Raw genomic sequence first — 20,337 nt, 5'->3', positions numbered from 1 at the left:
CTTAAAACAGGTACTGAGTATAAAACAATATGAGAGTGTCTCTCTCTCCTCAATCATAGCACATACAATATATCTATCTCTTATTTTACCTTAGAGTGGTATTACTCAAAGTGTGTATCATGGATCAGTGGCAGTTCATGAACTATGTGTTACCAGTCAATAGTGAGGTAAACACAGACTTTATTAGTCTGTTTTCATGCTGCTGATAAAGACATACCCAAGACTGGGCAATTTACAAATAAAGGGGTTTAATTGGACTTACAGTTCTATGTGGCTGGGGAAACCTCACAATCATGGCAGAAGGCAAGGAGGAGCAAGTCACGTCTTACATTGATGGCAGCAAGCAGAGAGCGCTTGTGCAGGAAAATTTCCCCTTATAATAAACATCAAACCTCATGAGACTTAGGATCACAAGAATAGCACAGGAAAGACCTGCCCCCATGATGCAATTACCTCTCACTAGGTCCCTCCCACAGCATGTGGGAATTCAAGATGAGATGTGGGTGAGGACACAGCCAAACCATGTCACAGACATTGAGAGCAAGCATTTAAACACTCATATAGCAACTTGACATTTCCTTAATAACCAAGTTGGTGAATCCACCTTGTTGGACAGGAAATAGACAAGTGTGGTACCATCAGACTCAGTGGTGGGTCACTTGTGACATGAGTGTGTATTGTGTATGAGTCATGAGAAATTGTACAGCATTTAAAAATTTGGTATCTTACCTGACTTTAAACTATACTACAAGGCTACAGTAACCAAAACAGCATGGTACTGGTACCAAAACAGAGATATAGACCAATGGAACAGAACAGAGTCCTCAGAAATAATACCACACATCTACAGCCATCTGATCTTTGATAAACATGAGAAAAACAAGAAATGAGGAAAGGATTCCCTATTTAATAAATGGTGCAGGGAAAATTGGCTAGCCATAAGTAGAAAGCTGAAACTGGATCCTTTCCTTACTCCTTATATGAAAATTAATTCAAGATGGATTAGAGACTTAAATGTTAGACCTAATACCATAAAAACCCTAGAAGAAAACCTAGGGAATACCATTCAGGACATAGGCATGGGCAAGGACTTCATGTGTAAAAGCAAAGGCAACAAAAGTCAAAATTGACAAATGGGATCTAATTAAACTAAAGAGCTTCTGCACAGCAAAAGAAACTACCATCAGGTCGGGCGCAGTGGCTCAAGCCTGTAATCCCAGCACTTTGGGAGGCTGAGACGGGTGGATCATGAGGTCAGGAGATCGAGACCATCCTGGCTAACACCATGAAACCCCGTCTCTACTAAAAAATACAAAAAACTAGCCAGGCGAGGTGGCGGACGCCTGTAGTCCCAGCTACTCGGGAGGCTGAGGCAGGAGAATGGCGTAAACCCGGGAGGCGGAGCTTGCAGTGAGCTGAGATCCAGCCACTGCACTCCAGCCTGGGTGATAGAGCGAGACTCCGTCTCAAAAAAAAAAAGAAAAAAGAAAAAAAAAAAAAGTAACTACCATCAGAGTGAACAGGCAACCTACAGAATGGGAGAAAATTTTTGCAATCTACTCATCTGACAAAGGGCTAATATCCAGAACCTACAAAGAACTCAAACAAATTTACAAGAAAAAAACAAACAACCCCATCAAAAAGTGGGCAAAGGATATGAACAGACATTTCTCAAAAGAAGACATTCATACAGCCAACAGACACATGAAAAAATGCTCATCATCACTGGCCATCAGAGAAATGCAAATCAAAACCACAATGAGATACCATCTCACACCAGTTAGAATGGCAATCATTCAAAAGTCAGGAAACAACAGGTGCTGGAGAGGATGTGGAGAAATAGGAACACTTTTACACTGTTGGTGGGATTGTAAACTAGTTCAACCATTATGGAACACAGTATGGTGATTCCTCAAGGATCTAGAACTAGAAGTACCATATGACCCAGCCATCCCACTACTGGGTATATACCCAAAGGATTATAAATCATGCTGCTATAAAGATACATGCACACATATGTTTATTGTGGCACTATTCACAATAGCAAAGACTTGGAATCAACCCAAATGTCCATCAGTGACAGACTGGATTAAGAAAATGTGGCACATATACACCATGGAATACTATGCAGCCATAAAAAAGGATGAGTTTGTGTCCTTTGTAGGGACATGGATGCAGCTGGAAACCATCATTCTCAGCAAACTATCGCAAGAACAGAAAACCAAACACCGCATGTTCTCACTCATAGGTGGGAACTGAACAATGACATCACTTGGACTCGGGAAGGGGAACATCACACACCGGAGCCTATCACGGGGAGGTGGGAGGGGGGAGGGATTGCATTGTTAGTTATACCTGATGTAAATGACAAGTTGATGGGTGCTGACGAGTTGATGGGTGCAGCACACCAACATGGCACAAGTATATGTATGTAACAAACCTGCACGTTATGCACATGTACCCTAGAACTTAAAGCATAATTAAAAAAAAAAAAAAGAATAGCTCCAAATACCAAAAAATAAAAATTTGGTATCTTAATGTTATTTTGTCAATTACAGTCCAACTGTGCATAAACATCTGAAATTCACATATTACCTGCTTGTAAAATAATAACAAATAATTATGAAATTTACAGGATAACTTGTTGGAAATAGTTATTGATGATTTATGAAAATAAAATTTGAAAACAAGGCATCATTTGCATTATTTTGGGTAAGATTTAGAAACAAATAACCTTAACTTGCAGAAATTATCTTAAAATTTCTTTCTCTGTTCTCTTGAATATAGATCTTTGAAATCAGTTCTAGTTTTAATGGTAAATAGAAATATTTGAGGTACTCTTTCTCTTCAGTGAATAGAATGTTGTCATAAACACAACCTCATAAGCTCATTTGTCACATTACAACTTTACATATTAATATAAATAAAATTCATTCACAGTGTGGGTGTAGGCATTTAATATAGGAAATCCAATTTCATACTTAAACTTGGGATTAGTTACAGTTTTATTTTTTCCTTTTTTCCCTTTTGTTTCTTAATTGACAAATAGTAACTACATATTCATAAAGTATGTAGTGATATTTTGATACATATGATGTACAATAATTCTATTAGGGTAATTAGCATATTTATCATCTCAAACATTTATCATTTCTTTATGTTGGAAACATTTAATATCCTCTTCCTAGCTTTTTGAAACTATATTACATATTATTTTTAACCGTAGTAATCATACAGTGCAATGGAATGCTAGGAGGTATTCCACCTATCTCCTGCACAATGGAGAAACAGAAAATGGTTTTTTTTGTTTTCCATCACATCATCAGGCTGAAAATTTTCTAAACTTTATCCTCTGCTTCCCTTTCAAAACTGAATATTTTAACAGCACGCAAGTCACCTCTTGACTGCTTCAGTGCTTAGAAGTTTCTTCTGCCAGATACCCTAAATCATCTCCCTCAAGTTCGAAGTTCCACAAATCTCTAGGCTGCAATAAGTCTACATGGTTTCCAGGGGGTGAAGCCTGAACCCAGCTGGCAGCACACAAAGCCTAGAATATCCTCTTTCCTGGTACCACCCTGTGCCACTGAACTCAGGGGGTGAGATGAGTGACTGCACAACCACATTCAACAGAGGAGATACAACTGGGCAGAGACAACATCACAACCAGAGAAGACTACACAATGATTCAAGAGGATGCTGAGATAAAGTACAGTTACCTACTCTCCATTATTCTTTGCTGAGAAAGGCGAGGGTATGACATCAGCAGAAAATTATGTTTATTCTTAAAAAAATCCCAATAGGATGGGGTTGATGGTCATTCAAGCAGTAGAATGAGATAAAAATCTGCATTAGTTAAAAATCTTTGTGCATAAGGAAAAGAACAGCAATGGCAAGGGAGAAAAGAGAGCATTCTCTTTTTCTTAAATAAGACAGAAAACTGCATTATTTTCCTTGCTGTAGTGGCAGCAGACTCATTGGTTTTCATAAAACATAATTTCCGCAATGCAGTCTATTGACAAGGCTGCTCCATGATGGGAGGACAGACATGAAGCCAAGTGTTCATGACAGAACTAGGTCTTCTCTCAAAGCCTCTAATGTGGCTCTTTCTCATGAGGAATCCGACACTGTATGACACTTCAGTTAAAGCTTCTGAAATATTGCAATAGCATAATTGGCAGGTTTTTTGGTGTGATGACTTTCTTGTACATGTAAACTCTTTGAGAAAAGTTGGAGATAAAAGGACGGGGAGAGTTTGGTTTAGAGCCACAATGTTCCAGATGCCAGCCACGGATCCCTCTGCCCTGTGTCACTACATGTTCTTTTCTGAGAAACATTCAGTCGCTGAATGTTACACACTGTGGTTTACGGAAATGATCCACTCACCACCATCCACCCTCTCTCATCCTCTGTGTGAAGCTTCCAATAGCAGAGGCTGAAGACAGAAAGGCTGTCTCTGTTTCCTTGCACCAGGTACGTTACTTGGTGACCTGGTGAATGGTATGAGCAAGGTAGCCCACATTGCCAGAGGTGACCCCTGCCACAGAGATGCGGCCCTCCTTTGTCATATAGATGGAGAACTCTTTGGTCAGCTGATCCACCTGTTCAGGCTTTAGCCCTGTGAAACAAAACATGCCAATTTGGGCAGTGATGTGTGGCCAGTTGTGGGTGGAACTCTCCTTCTTGAGGTTGGAGACCAGCTGAGTCCACATGCTAATGATGTGGTCGGCCATGCCTTTCACTTCTTGCAACCATTGTTTTCACAAATCAGGGGTGTTAAGAATGGTAGAAGCAATCTGGGCCTATGGTGGGGACAGTTGGAATGCATGGGAGGGCTCAAGATCTTCAACTGTGACTCTACCCTTTTGGTTTCATCTCATCTTTGCATACCACAGTGAAGGCTCCTACACACTCACTATATAAGCCCATGTTCTTGGCATATGATCGGTAGAGACAAACATTAATGCCCTGTTTGATGAAGTGGCACACAGTCCAGGCATCCTTATCACCATCACCAATGGTAAAGCCTTGGTAGGCCATGTCAAAGAAGGCAAAGAGATTCTTCTTCTTTACCAATGTTGGCATTTCCTTCCACTGTTCTGGATGTGGGTCCACTCCTGTGGAATTGTGGGTGCAGGCATACAGAAGAAGAACATTTTGCTCTGGTATTTTTGAAAGGTCCTTCACAGCACCTGTGAAGTCAAAACCGCAAGTCTTGGGGTCATAAAACTGATAACCTTGTAGCTGCATGCCAGTGTCCCTGAAGACGGGTGTGTGATTTCCCCAGCTTGGTTTAGGCAGAAAGACATCTCACATGACCTTAAAAAATCTTTGCAGAAAACTGGCTCCAATCCGTAAGGCTCCAGTTCCAGTGACAAACTGGCCACTTCTCAAGATTCGCTGTTCTCACTGAGAGCTAGCTCAGCAGATGCCTTGCAAAATTCAGCCAGTCCCCCAACGGGCAGGTATTCCTTGTCCAAACTTTTTGTGGTAATCTGGACCTTTGCCTTGCGGACGCTAGGCAGCACATAAGGCTTTCCGTTATCATCCCGGTAGGCATCAACTCCCAGATTCATCTTTTTGCTATTGCTGTCCCTCTTAAAGGCTTCAGTGACTCCCAGAAAGATATCTGGAGGTCCCATTTCTACATGGGTCCATCAGGAGCTGTCTCTGGCTGAGGCCGCGGCGGCGAGGCTCAGGTGGAAGGTGGCGGGCGATCCCGGAGAGGTCGCGGACGGAGTGCAGCAGGGCCATGGTGGACAGTAGGAGGGTAGTGGGCAGCTGCAGGACTGAGCAGAGGACTCTCTGTAGAGTTTTAATTGTGAGAGAGGATTTGTGAGGAAGATCTTAAGCTGTAGCCAATCTGGTCTGCTTTCCATGTCTTTCTGTATGGTCCATAGCAAATTTGCTGAGGACCTCCATCTTGTTTAACATCCTTGGGAGCAAGACCTGTAACCACTTGGCAAGGTTTTGTGTAGCCTCTGTGTAGCTTGGATTCAATCCTGGCTTAGGGAATGAGTCTTGTCTAGCTTGGTATCTGCATGACCTTTTGCTATTTGTTGATTCCATTTCTCTCCACGAACTGCCTTGGATTTTCCTTTCTCTGAGGCTTTAGCAGAGTTTGAAAGTCAGAAATACTGGCCACTTGGTGTGGCTAAATTCAGATAATAAGGGAGTTAACAGGATTTTCCTAAGGAGTGCTCAGCTTAACTAAAAGTGGATATCCGAGTTAGGGTCATATTTAAAAGGCTTTTAGGTTTCCCTTTTCTTGGACCTTGTTTTGCTGGAAAACGGTTTTTCTTGGTCAACTGAATTATTTTTTCTGCATTTTGCTTTGCCATTTTTAATGTGTGCATGAGAGGGGGGAGACCTCTGTTTTTCTCATGGACCCCAGAAATTAAAAGCACCCAGAGGCCAATAAGCCAGTTAGGAGATTGGCAAATGAAAGATCTTATGGGGATTGGATTATCTTTTACCTGTCTATGTAATTATATATGTGTTGTGTGTGTGATGTTCATATAAAAAAGAGCTCTAATTAATTTTGCCTAAAGGAAGACAAGCACTTGGATCACATATTTTATAAAAGAGAAGATAAAAAGCTGTGGTACCTTTCAGTTCATGTAACTTTGATCTTGGAGAAATAAAAACAGCCTTAAAGATTATTGGTAAAAAGCAGATGTCATCAGAATGTAAATAGGTGGACTACATTATACAGGTCAGATACTAGGTTGGCTAAATATTTTAAGGTCATAAACTGCTTTTTTGGTTTTTGAGAACTTTTCAATTTGCTGACTTCACAATTGGTAAGGCCTGGGGACACGCCCTTAATTATGCTGGAAGGAGTCAAACCTTGGCTGCACCTAGCACATAATCAAAACAACTTACCAGGTTTTACGTTAAAGTTAACAATTGCTAAAAGTTACCATTATGGCATACAATTGAGACTATTGGAAATAGATTTACATGCAAGGTGTGTAAGAACAGTGAAATGTGTTTTAATAAAAGATTATAAGAAATCATAAAAATGTAAACTCTGCCCTACTCACCCTACAATGTGTCCTCATGCCTAATTTATCTTAGTCATGTGACAAGAACCTGGATTTTCCTATACCATAGAGATTTTTCACTTCCTCGGTTAAATTTATTCCTAGATTTTTTGTGTGTGTAGCTATTGCAGATGGGATTGCCTTCTAGATTTTGCTTTCAGCTAGTATATTATGTGTGTATATAAATATTACAGATTTTTTTCTGTCTTAATTTTGTATCTTGCAAATTTACTAAGTTCTTGTATCTCTTCTGAGAGTTTTTGGTCGACTTTCCAGTTTTCTATATATAAGATTATGTCATCAGAAAACAGGAACATTTGACTTCCTCCTTTCTCCATTTAGAAATACAGAAAATTTAGATTTTTTTCTGTATTTTTTTCCTCTTGTCTAATTGCTTGGGCTGGGCTTCTAGTACTATGTTGAATAAGAGGGATGAGAGTAGCCATCCACGTTTTGTTCCAGATCTTTGGGGAAAAACTTTCAGCTGTCATAACCAAAATAGATCTGAGGAATGAGCATTCCTTCCCTTGGGAACAGCAGGAGCAAAGGGCCTAAGGAAGGAGAACCTGGCATGTGCTAGGAATGGAAAGAAGTTCTTGTGGATCTAATATGATCAACATGGCAGTGGAGGCAGAAGTGAAGAAGGATGAGTGGTGAAGGTTGAGGTTGAGGACATATAAAGACACTAGATTGTATTGGACCTTGTAAAACAGTGCGAAGGATTTGAGTATCATTTTTTCTCTAACTGCAATGAAGAACTGTTGAAGGACTTCAAGCAGAGAAAAGATACTTTTACATTTTTATATTTTAGAAGATAACTCTGACTGCTAGGTGGAACAGGTTTGCAGAAGGGTAACTGTGGAAGTGACAATGAGATCTCTTAATCTACATGTCTGTACCTGTGTAAATAGAGAAGTGACGTGAGCCAAGAATAAAATCTTAATTTTGCATTTAGAGGAAAACACAGGAAAAGTCAGCAAATGAGACACTGTGGTCCTTGAAGTAGGAAGAACAGTAGAATAATGTATTTTAGGAAGATATAAGGGAAAAACATTGAACAGGAGCTACTTTATCTATAGGATTACTTTTCAGTGGTTTCAGGTGTAGAGGAAAAATACCCATATTCCTCAATTACACTTATTATTTTCTAATAATGAGCCATAAAGAATGCCAGTAGTATGCAAGTAGCTAATACAATAACCTTACTGTATTTGCATCTCAATAGGCTATTCTCAAAGAAAAATTGCATTGGAGAAAGTTAAATAGGCAAAGAAGACTTTATTCAAAATTGCTGCAATAGGTGTTAAGCCTGTTCCAATAGGAAAGAGAGACTGTATTCAAATCTGTTGAACAAAAGACAGGAGAGTTTGCAAAGGCTGGAGTATGCTAGTGAAAAAGTTCTGGAGAATGTTAGTGGGGAATGTGGGTCAACATGATTAGACCATCGGTATTTGCTAACTGGCACATATGGAAGTTAGAGTACTACCCTCCCACAGAGATGGGAAGATAAGGGAACTATTTTTCTTGATGATTATTTTTCAAAGAAATGGTTCCCAGGTCTCTGAGAAAGCTATTTCTGGGTTGCAAAAGTGATAAAAAGACTTGAGAAAAATTTAAATCTCAAATAAGAAGAGAAATAATTTATAGCGGGAAGTTTTCTAAAGTAAACAATCTAAGAAAAGAGAAGTAAAGGAGCAATAAGTCCAGAAGAAATCTGTCTTAAAGTTTAGTAAAGTTGAGGGGAACATCAAGGCAGTCCTGTTCATCCTATACATGTATAAAATATTGTTCAGAGGTACCTTGACATTAGCTCACCCTCAAAATTCTTGCAAAACACATAACAGAATATTTTATTTACGTTTGCAAAGTCTAAGCAATATGGATAACATTTTGTGTTGAAAGCAGCTAAAAGGCTCTTAGCAAAGCAACACAATAAACATTGGTTTAGTCTACTTGAATTTAGCCAGACTGCTCAACTAAGAGCAGAGCTACCTTTTTAAGAATTAAGCCCAGTCTTAGGCAAAACTGTGAAGCAGACAGTGTTTTGCTTTAGTTCTTCGCCTCCGTGTGTCCTGGTATAACGGTCCCCAGTGTTACTGTAGATTTTGAAAGAAGCCTGAATTTGGGAGTTGGGAAACAGTTCAGTCTTCCTCTCTACTCATCTACAAAGTAAAGAAAAGAATAGCTACTTAGCAAGTACAAGTATTGGTACATCCAATGAAATAAGATGGATTTAAATATTTTACCAATTACTTTCTGACATCAGTACACAGGTGTACCGACAAAAAGAGAAAGGCATTGCAGCGCCCTCTTCTGGGAACTGTTGGTAAATTAACTCAGATAGTTGAAATGGATTTTCTAGGTGAATACAAAATTTCACTCTGGGAATAACTTCTCCATTTTTAAAAATATACAAATACATTGAAATGTGCAAACAAACATCAAATTCAAACTCTTGAAGAGAAACACCAATGTTCATCTCTTTCCTCAACCCCTATCCACACATCCAGGTAGGCAGCCCAGGGGACCTCAGATTGAAAATCAGAAAATAACTTATCAAGAAGCCATGTCACTTATAGCAGTAGTTCTAAAACTTTAACGCATCTGTGAATTACCTGGAGATCTTTTAAAACTGCAGATTCATATTCACTGGGTCCAGGATTCTACGTTTCTAACAATCTCCCAGGGTGAGGCCTACACTGATGGTGGCATGACTGAAATCACCTTTGAAAAATTATAACAGTGAGAATGTAACCACCCAACAGGTTCACCTTGCCCAATGCTTAGACAGAGCCAATTTATCAAGACAGGGAAATTGCAATAGAGAAAGAGTAACTCATGCAGAGCCAGCTGTGTGGGAGTCCAGAGTTTTATTCAAAACTCAAATCAGTCTCTTAGAGCATTCAGGGAGCAGTTTTTAACAACAACTTGGTAGTTAGGGGGAAGCCAGTGATACAGGACATAGAAAGAAATTATTTAGGCAGATAGTAAGGACAACAGAATCATAGGCAGAATTTTCCATTTTAACAAAAAGCAGCAGAAAACATCTTTTCTAATGAAGAGCAGCCTGAGAAATCGAGATGCAGACATAGATGAGCAAGCTGGAAGCTTGTACAGATGAATGCCAGCCACTGTGACAATAGAAAAGGGCTACCTCAGGGCCAGGCATGTTCAACATGGAGGCTCCATCTTCTTTTCTTGTCATCACATGTACAGTAAAGGAACAGGCAACAAGGCACAGGCCAGGTAGAGAACCCATCTGCATACTAAAAGATTAGGGAGGACAGTCGCGGGGAGGTTCCAAGATGGCCGAATAAGAACAGCTCCAGTCTAGAGCTCCCAGCGTGAGTGATGCAGAAGATGGGTGATTTCTGCATTTCCAGCTGAGGTACTGGGTTCATCTCACTGGGGCTTGTTGGACAGTGGATGCAGCCCACAGAGCAGGGTGGGGCATCGCCTCACCTAGGAAGCACAAGGGGTCAGGGAATTCCCTTTCCTAGCCAAGGGAAGCCATGACAGATGGTACCTGGAAAATCAGGACACTCCCACCCTAATACTGCACTTTTCCAATGGTCTTAGCAAATGGCACACCAGGAGATTATATCCTGAACTTGGCTCAGAGGTTCCCATGCCCACAGAGCCTCGCCGACTGCTGGCACAGTAGCCTGAGATCAAACTGCAAGGTGGCAGTGAGGCTGGGGGAGGGGCGTCCGCCATGGCTGAGGCTTGAGGAGGTAAACAAAGCTGCCAGGAATTTGAACTGCGTGGGGCCCACTGCAGCGCAAGGAGGCCTGCCTGCCTCTGTAGACTCCACCTCTGGGGGCAGGGCATAGCTGAACAACAGGCAGCAGAAACTTCTGCAGACTTAAATGTCCCTGTCTGACAGCTTTGAAGAGAGTAGTGATTCTCCCAGCATGGCGTATGAGATCTGAGAACAAACAGACTGCCTCCTCTAGTGGGTCCCTGACCCCCAAGTGGCCTAACTGGGAGACATCTCTCAGTAGCGGCCGACTGACACCTCATACAGCCGGGTGCCCCTAGGAGACAAAGCTTCCAGAGGAAGGATTAGGCAGCAACATTTGCCTGCTGTTCTGCAGCCTCAGCTGGTGAGGTTTGGAGTGGACCCCGAGCAAACTGCAACAGACCTGCAACAGAGGGTCCTGAATGTTAGAAGGAAAAATAACAAGCAGAAAGGACATCCACACCAAAACCCCATCTGTATGTCACCATCATCAAAGACCAAAGGTAGGTAAAACCACAAAGATGGGGAGAAACCAGAGCAGAAAAGCTGAAAATTCTAAAAATGAGAGTGCCTCTTCTCCTCCAAAGGAACGCAGCTCCTCACAAGCAACGGAACAAAGCTAGATGGAGAATGACTTTGACGAATTGAGAGAAGAGGGCTTCAGACGATCAGTAATAAGAAACTTCTCTGAGTTAAAGGAGGATATTCGAACCGATCTCAAAGAAGCTAGGACCTTGAAAAAAGTTTAGACGAATGGCTGACTAGAATAAACAGTGTAGAGAAGACATTAAATGACCCGATGGAGCTGAAAACCATGGTACGAGAACTACACGATGCATGCACAAGCATCAGTAGCCGATTTGATCAAGTGGAAGAAAGGGTAACAGTGATTGAAGATCAAATGAATGAAATGAAGCCAGAAGAGAAGCTTAGAGAAAAAAGAGTAAAAAGAAATGAACAAAGCCTCCAAGAAATATGGGACTATGTGAAAAGACCAAAGCTATGTCTGATTGGTGTACCTGAAAGTAACAGGGAGAATGGAACTAAGTTGGAAAACACTCTGCAGGACACTACCCAGGAGAACTTCTCCAACCTAGCAAGGCAGGCCAACATTCAAATTTAGGAAATACAGAGAATGCCACAAAGATATTCCTTGAGAAGAGCAACTCCAAGACACGTAATTGTCTGATTCACCAAAGCTGAAATGAATGAAAAAATGTTAAGGGCAGCAAGAAAGAAAGATCGGGTTACCCACAAAGGGAAGCCCATCAGACTAACAGCAGATCTCTTGGCAAAAACTCTACAAGCCAGAAGAGAGTGGAGGCCAATATTCAACATTCTTAATGAAAAGAATTTCATATCAACCCAGAATTTCATATCCAGCCAAACTAAGTTTCGTAAGTGAAGGAGAAATAAAATCCTTTACAGACAAACAAATGTTGAGAGGTTTTGTCACCACCAGGCCTGCCTTATAAGAGCTCCTGAAGAAAATACTAAACACAGAAAGGAACAAGCGATACCAGCCACTGCAAAACCATGCCAAACTGTAAAGCCCATCAATGCTAGGAAGAAACTGCATCAACTAATGAGCAAAATAACCAGCTAACATCATAATGACAGGATCAAATTCACGCATAACAATATTAGCCTTAAATGTATATGGGCTAAATGCTCCAATTAAAAGACACAGACTGGCAAATTGGATAAAGAATCAAGACCCATCAGTGTGCTATGTTCAGAAGACCCATCTCACGTGCAGAGACACACATAGGCTCAAAATAAAGGGATGGAGGAAGATATACCAAGGAAATGGAAAACCCATAAAAGGAGGGCTTGCAATCCTAGTCTCTGATAAAACAGACTTTAAACCAACAAAGATCAAAAGAGACAAAGAAGGCCATTTACATAATGGTAAAGGATCAATTCAACAAGAAGAGTTAACTATCCTAAATATATATGCACCCAATACAGGAGCACCCAGATTCATAAAGCAAGCCCTTAGAGACCTGCAAAGAGCCTTAGACTCCCATACAATAATAATTGGAGATTTTAATACCCCACTGTCAACATTAGACAGACCAACGAGACAGAAAGTTAACAGGGATATCCGGCAATTGAACTCAGCTCTGCACCAAGCAGACCTAATAGACATCTACAGAACTCTCCACCCCAAATCAACAGAATATACATTCTGCTCAGCACATCGCACTTTTTCCAAAATTGACCACATAGTTGGAAGTAAAGTACTCCTCAGCAAATGTAAAAGAACAGAAATTATAACAAACTGTCTCTCAGACCACAGTGCAATTAAACTAGAACTCAGGATTAAGAAACTCACTCAAAACCACTCAACTACATGGAAACTGAACAACCTACTCCTGAGTGACTACTGGGTACATCACAAAATGAAGGCAGAAATAAAGATGTTCTTTGAAACCAGTGAGAACAAAGACACAACATACCAGAATCTCTGGGACACATTCAAAGCAGTGTGTAGAGGGAACTTTATAGCACTAAATGCCCACAAGAGAAAGCAGGAAAGATCTAAATTGACACCCTAACATCACAATTGAAAGAACCAGAGAAGCAAGAGCAAACACATTCAAAAGTTAACAGAGGACAAGAAACGCTAAGATCAGAGCAGAACTGGAGATAGAGACACGAAAAACCCTTCAAAAAAATCAGTGAATCAAGGAGCTGGTTTTTGAAAAGATCAACAAAATAGATAGACCACTAGCAAGACTAATAAAGAAGAAAAGAGAGAAGAATCAAATAGACACAATAAAAAATAATAAAGAGGATATCACCACTGAGCCCACAGAAATACAAACTACCATCAGAGAATACTATAAATACCTCTGCACAAATTAACTAGAAAATGTAGAAGAAATGGTTACATTCCCTAACACATACACTCTCCCAAGACTAAACCAAGAAGAAGTTGAATCCCTGAATAGACCAATAACGGCTCTGAAATTGAGGCAATAATTAATAGCCTACCAACCAAAAAAGTCCAGGACCAGACGGATTCACAGCCACATTCTACCAGAGGTACAAATAGGAGCTGGTACCATTCCTTTTGAAACTGTTCCAATCAACAGAAAAAGAGGGAATCCTCCCTAACTCATTTTAGGAGGCCAGCATCATCCTGATACCAAAGCCTGGCAGAGACACAACAAAAAAAGAGAATTTTAGAACAATATCCCTGATGAACATCAATGTAAAAATCCTCAATAAAATACTGGCAAATCAAATCGAGCAGCACATCAACAAGCTTATTCACCGTGATCAAGTGGGCTTCATCCCTGGGATGCAAGGCTGGTTCAACATATGCAAATCAATTAATGTAATCCATCATATAAACAGAACCAAAGACAAAAACCACACGATTATCTCAATAGATGAAAAGGCCTTCGACAAAATTCAACAGCCCTTCATGCTAGAAACTCTCAATAAACTAGGTATTGATGGAACGTATCTCAAAATAATAAGAGCTGGTTATGACAGACCCACAGCCAGTATCATACTGAATGGGCAAAAACTGGAAGCATTCCCTTTGAAAACTGGCACAAGACAGGGATGCCCTCTCTCACCACTCCTATTCAACATAGTGTTGGAAGTTCTGGCCAGGGCAATCAGGCAGGAGAAAGAAATAAAGGGTTTTCAATTAGGAAAAGAGAAAGTCAAATTGTACTGGTTTGCAGATGTATGTTTAGAAAACCCCATCATCTCAGCCCAAAATCTCTGTAAGCTGATAAGCAACTGCAGCAAAGTCTCAGGATACAAAATCAATGTGCAAAAATCACAAGCATTCCTCTACACCAATAACAGATAAACGGAGAGCCAAAACATGAGAGAACTCCCATTCACAATTGCTTCAAAGAGAATAAAATACCTAGGAATCCAGCTTACAAGGGATGTGAAGGACCTATTCAAGGAGAAATGCAAACCACTGCTCAACGAAATAAAAAAGGACACAAACAAACGGAAGAACATTCTATGCTCATGGATTCGAAGAATCAATATTGTGAAAATGGCCATACTGCCCAAGGTAATTTATAGATTCAATGCCATCCCCATTAAGCTACTAATGACTTTCTTTACAGAATTGGAAAAAACTGCTTTAAAGTTCATATGGAACCAAAAAAGAACCCTCATTGCCAAGACAATCCTAAGACAAAAGAACAAAGCTGGAGACATCACACTACCTGACTTCAAACTATACTACAAGGCTACAGTAACCAAAACAGCATGGTACTGGTACCAAAACAGAGATATAGACCAATGGAACAGAACAAAGCCCTCAGGAATAATATCACACATCTACAACCGTCTGATCTTTGGCAAACCTGACAAAAACAAGAAGTGGGGAAAGGATTCCTTATTCAACGAATGGTCCTGGGAAAATTGGCTAGCCATATGTAGAAAGCTGAAACTGGATCCCTTCCTTACACCTTACACAAAAATTAATTCAAGATGAATTAAAGACTTAAATGTTAGATAAATGTTAGATCTAAAACCATAAACACCCTAGAAGAACATCTAGGCAATACCATTCAGGACATAGGCATGGGCAAAGACTTCATGACTAAAACACCAAAAGCAATGGCAACAAAAGCCAAAATTGACAAATGGGATCTAATTAAACTTAAGAGCTTCTGCACAGCAAAAGAAACTACCAGCAGAGTGAACAGGCAAACCACAGAATGGGAGAAACTTTTTACAACCCATCTGACAAAGGGCTAATATCCAGAATCTACAAAGAACTTAAACAAATTTATAAGAAAAAATCTAACAACCCCATCGAAAAATGGGCAAAGGATATGAACAGACACTTCTCAAAAGAAGACATTTATGTAGCCAACAGACACATGAAAAAATGCTCATCATCACAGGCCATCAGAGAAATGCAAATCAAAACCACAATGAGATACCACGTCACGCCAGTTAGAATGGTGATCATTAAAAAGTCAGGGAACAACAGGTGCTGGAGACGATGTGGAGAAATAGGAACGCTTTTACACTGTTGGTGGGACTGTAAACTAGTTCAACAATTGTGGAAGACAGTGTGGTGATTCCTCAAGGATCTAGAACTAGAAATACCATTTGATCCAGCCATCCCATTACTGGGCATACACCCAAAGGATTATAAATCATGCTGCTATAAAGTCACATGCACATGTATGTTTATTGCAGCACTATTCAGAATAGCAAAGACTTGGAACCAACCCAAATGTCCATCAGTGATAGACTGGATTAAGAAAATGCGGCACATATACAGCATGGAATACTATGCAGCCATAAAAAAGGATGAGTTCATGTCCTTTGTAGGGACATGGATGAAGCTGGAAACCATCATTCTGAGCAAACTATTGCAAGGACAGAAAACCAAACAGCGCATGTTCTCACTCATAGGTGGGAATTGAACAATGAGAACACTTTGGACACAGGGTGGGGACCACCACCCACCAGGTCCTGTCGTGGGGTGGGGGGATGGGGGAGGGATAGCATTAGGAGATATACCTAATGTAAGTGACGAGTTAATGGGTGCAGCACACCAACATGCCACACATATACATACGTAACAAACCTGCATGTTGTGCACATGTACCCTAGAACTTGAAGTATAATACATAAATAAATAAATAAATAAATAAAATTTTTCTAAAAAGACTTTAAGTGTTTCCAAGTCTGACATTTTCACATTACAGGTTAAAAAAACAGCAAAATCTGAGATTTCCTAAAAGTCGCTTTCTATTATTGGAGCAGAATTAAACCAGGTGCTCAAATTACTTGACAGTGGAAACAGTCTTCTGGCTTTGAACCCTGAAGACAGGAAGTGTTTATCCATCAAAGAAAATTTTCATTATGTGTCTATCATGAAAGCACACACTTATTTCTTAAAGCTCACTGATAATTATGAAGTGAGATGTGTGTGTGACTTTCACAATCCACTCTTTAGTGATTCAGTTAAAATGTTCTTAACTATCTGACTATTTGATAACTAACAGTCTTTTTATTGGTACTAGGGTATTTGGTTCTGCCATACATCTTATCTAAATTTTTAGGGTGCACAGAGTCTGCCACAATTATGAAAGGGTATCCTGGGTCATCTGCATGGAATAATTCGATATATTTATAGAATTATTCTCAAGCTTTAGTATATAAAGCTTTAGTGCATATAAAGATCTCAAACTATAGTATATATAAGAATAACTTGAAAACTTGTTAATAATGCAGATTCTTGCGACAATAAACCCCTTTTTCTTCCCAAAGTACAGTTAGCTAGAATGGAGAATGTGCTAAAAATTATTTCAGGTGGTTCATGGACCACGTTTAAAGAAACATTCATCAAGTAAATGTAAAGGGTGGGAGTATCTTAGAAAGGTCAATAGAGTGACTAGAAGTCTGATGATGTAATTAGGGGATTAAGATACTGTTTTAGTGCACTCAAGTATAACTTCAAGTTCTGAAGCATGACTGTGTCTACTAGGAATCCACAATGGCCATACCAAAAATAACTGATTTGCGGTAAGCTGTTCTCTTCAAACAGATGCTTGCAAAAGCCTATAAGGTGCAAAAGTATAAACTAGCTAGAAATATCAACCAAAGAAGAGTCTTCACTTGTCCATACATGGCATGAAACATGTTGATGGATCATCTCGCTTGTTACAGAGTATGAAGAGCCACAACCAATCACCTGCACAATTTTCTTCTATCACAACAGATCCTTGTTATACAATGATTAATGTGTGTATATATTTTATATACATATGTAATATATAATATATTATTATAATGTGCCTATAAACATATATGTTCTCTCTCTATATATATATACACACATATATAAAACTCTCATGAAAATTCAGATCTATAATTTTTTTCTATTTATGCTAGTGAATCCATTTGATGATGTAATTATGCAAATTACACTTTACTGCAAAGCATATCAGAATTTATGAATATCTTATCACTAGAAAATATAAATAGATAGTGAGAGAGAGAGAACTGACAAAACACACACACACATACACACAATATAATATGAAACCTAAAAAATTCAAAGAATTAATGATTATATGTAATCCTAAGATTTACAATGTAGTAATAGTAGAGGTAATAATTGAGCAGCTCAAGGAACAATAAAGACAAGTTGTTGACTAGATTACCTATTTTTGACATTGAACTTTGCCAGTTTAGCAGTGGGCATTGGGGTGGACAGGAAAATACAGTAAAATACAACAATGTAACTGTTGAAAGTGAAGAGCCACAATAGAGGCCAGAAGGTGACCACAAAAAGAAGTCATTAAGAGGATACTTTTGGGCCGGGCGCGGTGGCTCAAGCCTGTAATCCCAGCACTTTGGGAGGCCGAGACGGGCGCATCACGAGGTCAGGAGATCCAGACCATCCTGGCTAACACAGTGAAACCCCGTCTCTACTAAAAATACAAAAACTAGCCGGGCGAGGTGGCGGGCGCCTGTAGTCCCAGCTACTCGGGAGGCTGAGGCAGGAGAATGGCGTAAACCCGGGAGGCGGAGCTTGCAGTGAGCTGAGATCCGGCCACTGCACTCCAGTCCGGGCGACAGAGCGAGACTCCACCTCAAAAAAAAAAAAAGAGGATACTTTTGTGCAAGAAGGTAAAGATACAAAAGTGAGCAAGTGTTCATCATGAGCTAAAAGAATCTACTTTAGGCTTAAAACTGATAAAAGGAAGGGATGACATTAGCAAGACAGCAGAATAGGAAATTACGGGACTGCCTTCCCACAGGCCCATTGCTGTGGCAACACTAGAGACTACTAGAGAAGCTGAAGCACCAGCCCATTATAAAACCAAGAAAGGATTCCCCCCAAAAAAAGGATAGAAAACATTTGTGACATTTGACACGCCCATTCATGTCCCGCCTTTATGCATTATACTGTGAAGCAACTGGGAGGAACCACCCCGTACAAGGGATTCTCTCTCCTGATGGAAACGGAAAGTGGACCATGCATCCAATGCTGGGACTTGTCTGAGGGCTGCCTGAGGAGCTGGTTTCTCTCTCCCCTGACTCACAGTGCTGGTGGGACGGGTAGTAGAGTGTGGAAGGCACTGAAAGCAAAGGCAAGCAGCATGTTAGAGTTGCAGTTTTATGGGACAACACCAAGAAAAGTTAGACCTGAGAAAAGGTTTCAAAGGTCCCAGAACCTCAAACTGAGTTGATTGGTAAAGCTAGGAGAGGTGGCTGTTTTTCCAAAAGCCCAAAACCCAGAAAAACAGTATGTGTGTGTGTGTGTGTGTGTGTGTGTATATATATATAGATATAATATCTATATATATAGATATAGATATCTATATCTCACAAGGCATACAAAGAAACAGAGAAACAGATTGGTCCAAAGGACCAAAATAAAACCTGTCCTAAAACGAAAGCACCACAGACTTAAGAGCTGCTTGACAAAGAATTTTTTAAATTGTCATAAATACACTCAATAAGCTAAACAAGGGGACAGATATGCCACTAAAGGAGACAAGAAAAATGGTGCATCAACACGATGAGGTTATTAACAAATATACAAAATACTATAACAAAGAACCAAATGGAAATTATGGAGTGAAAAATACAATAACTGAACTAAAAAGCTTATTAGAGGGGTTCAATGGCAGACTTGATCAAAAAGAAGAATCAAAGGTAAATTCATGGGCAAGTAGAGTAACCTGTATTATCTTAATTTTGGTGCATAGATTTTAAATAATAAAACTGTATGACAAATAAGTACAATTGTATGTTAACTGGTATACAGTATATAAATATGTAACTTGTGACATCAATAATATAAAGTGTTGGGGGTGCAAAGCTGCAGTGTAGTACAATGTTTGTATATGATTGAAGTTGTTAACAGTTTAAAATAGACTACTATAACTTTAAGATGCTTTTCATAATTACCATGGTGACCAAAAAGAAAATATCTATAGAATACAGGAAAAAGGAAAATGCAAAAAGAATAAAAGTATGTCACTCCAAAAAATCAATGTAATACAAAGGAAGGTAGAGAAAATGAGAGATAAAAAAGTCACAAGACATGCAAAAAAATTGACAGTGCTTGCTTCAGCAGTACACAAACTAAAGTTGGAACAAGACAGAGAAGATTTGTGTGGTCCTTGAGCAACGATGACATGCAAATTTGTGAAGTGTTTTATTTTTAACAAAAAGCAATTAAGAAAATTACAAAGTAAGTCTTAATATCAGGACATATGTAGGCTAAAAGTGAAAAAATGGAAAAAATCAGATTCTGGGCAAATAATAACCAAAATAGAGCAAGAGTGGCTACATAATATCAGACAAATAGACTTTAAATGAAAAACTTACAGGAGACAAAGAAGGACATCCTATAACGAAGAACGTTCAATTCACCATGAATATCTTACAATTATGAATACTTATGCACCAAACCTAATAGCTCCTAAATATATAAATCAAGCTTTGAAAGAATTGAAGGGAGAAAAACACAGAAACAACAATTGTAGTAGACTTCAATAAGTTACATTTAATAGTTGACAGAAGAACCAG

The 20,337-nt window shown here is 39.6% G+C and overlaps 1 non-coding gene and 1 pseudogene across 1 annotated transcript; one reads left to right on the top strand and one right to left on the bottom strand.

The window, feature by feature from the left end:
* Positions 1–3,931: 3,931 nt before the first annotated feature.
* LOC117090793 lies at positions 3,932–5,751 on the bottom strand (annotated as a pseudogene).
* A 14,115-nt stretch (positions 5,752–19,866) lies between these two features.
* On the top strand, positions 19,867–19,973 carry LOC117091179. The gene has a single exon (XR_004440296.1). It is a non-coding gene; the product is annotated as a U6 spliceosomal RNA (small nuclear RNA).
* The last annotated feature ends 364 nt before the right edge of the window (positions 19,974–20,337 follow it).

This window comes from Trachypithecus francoisi, unplaced genomic scaffold (assembly GCF_009764315.1).
Source record: "Trachypithecus francoisi isolate TF-2019V2 unplaced genomic scaffold, Tfra_2.0 Lachesis_group11, whole genome shotgun sequence".
Classification (NCBI taxonomy): domain Eukaryota; kingdom Metazoa; phylum Chordata; class Mammalia; order Primates; family Cercopithecidae; genus Trachypithecus; species Trachypithecus francoisi.
Note: the sequence above shows the minus strand (reverse complement) of the source record. Positions and strands in the feature narration are given on the sequence as shown.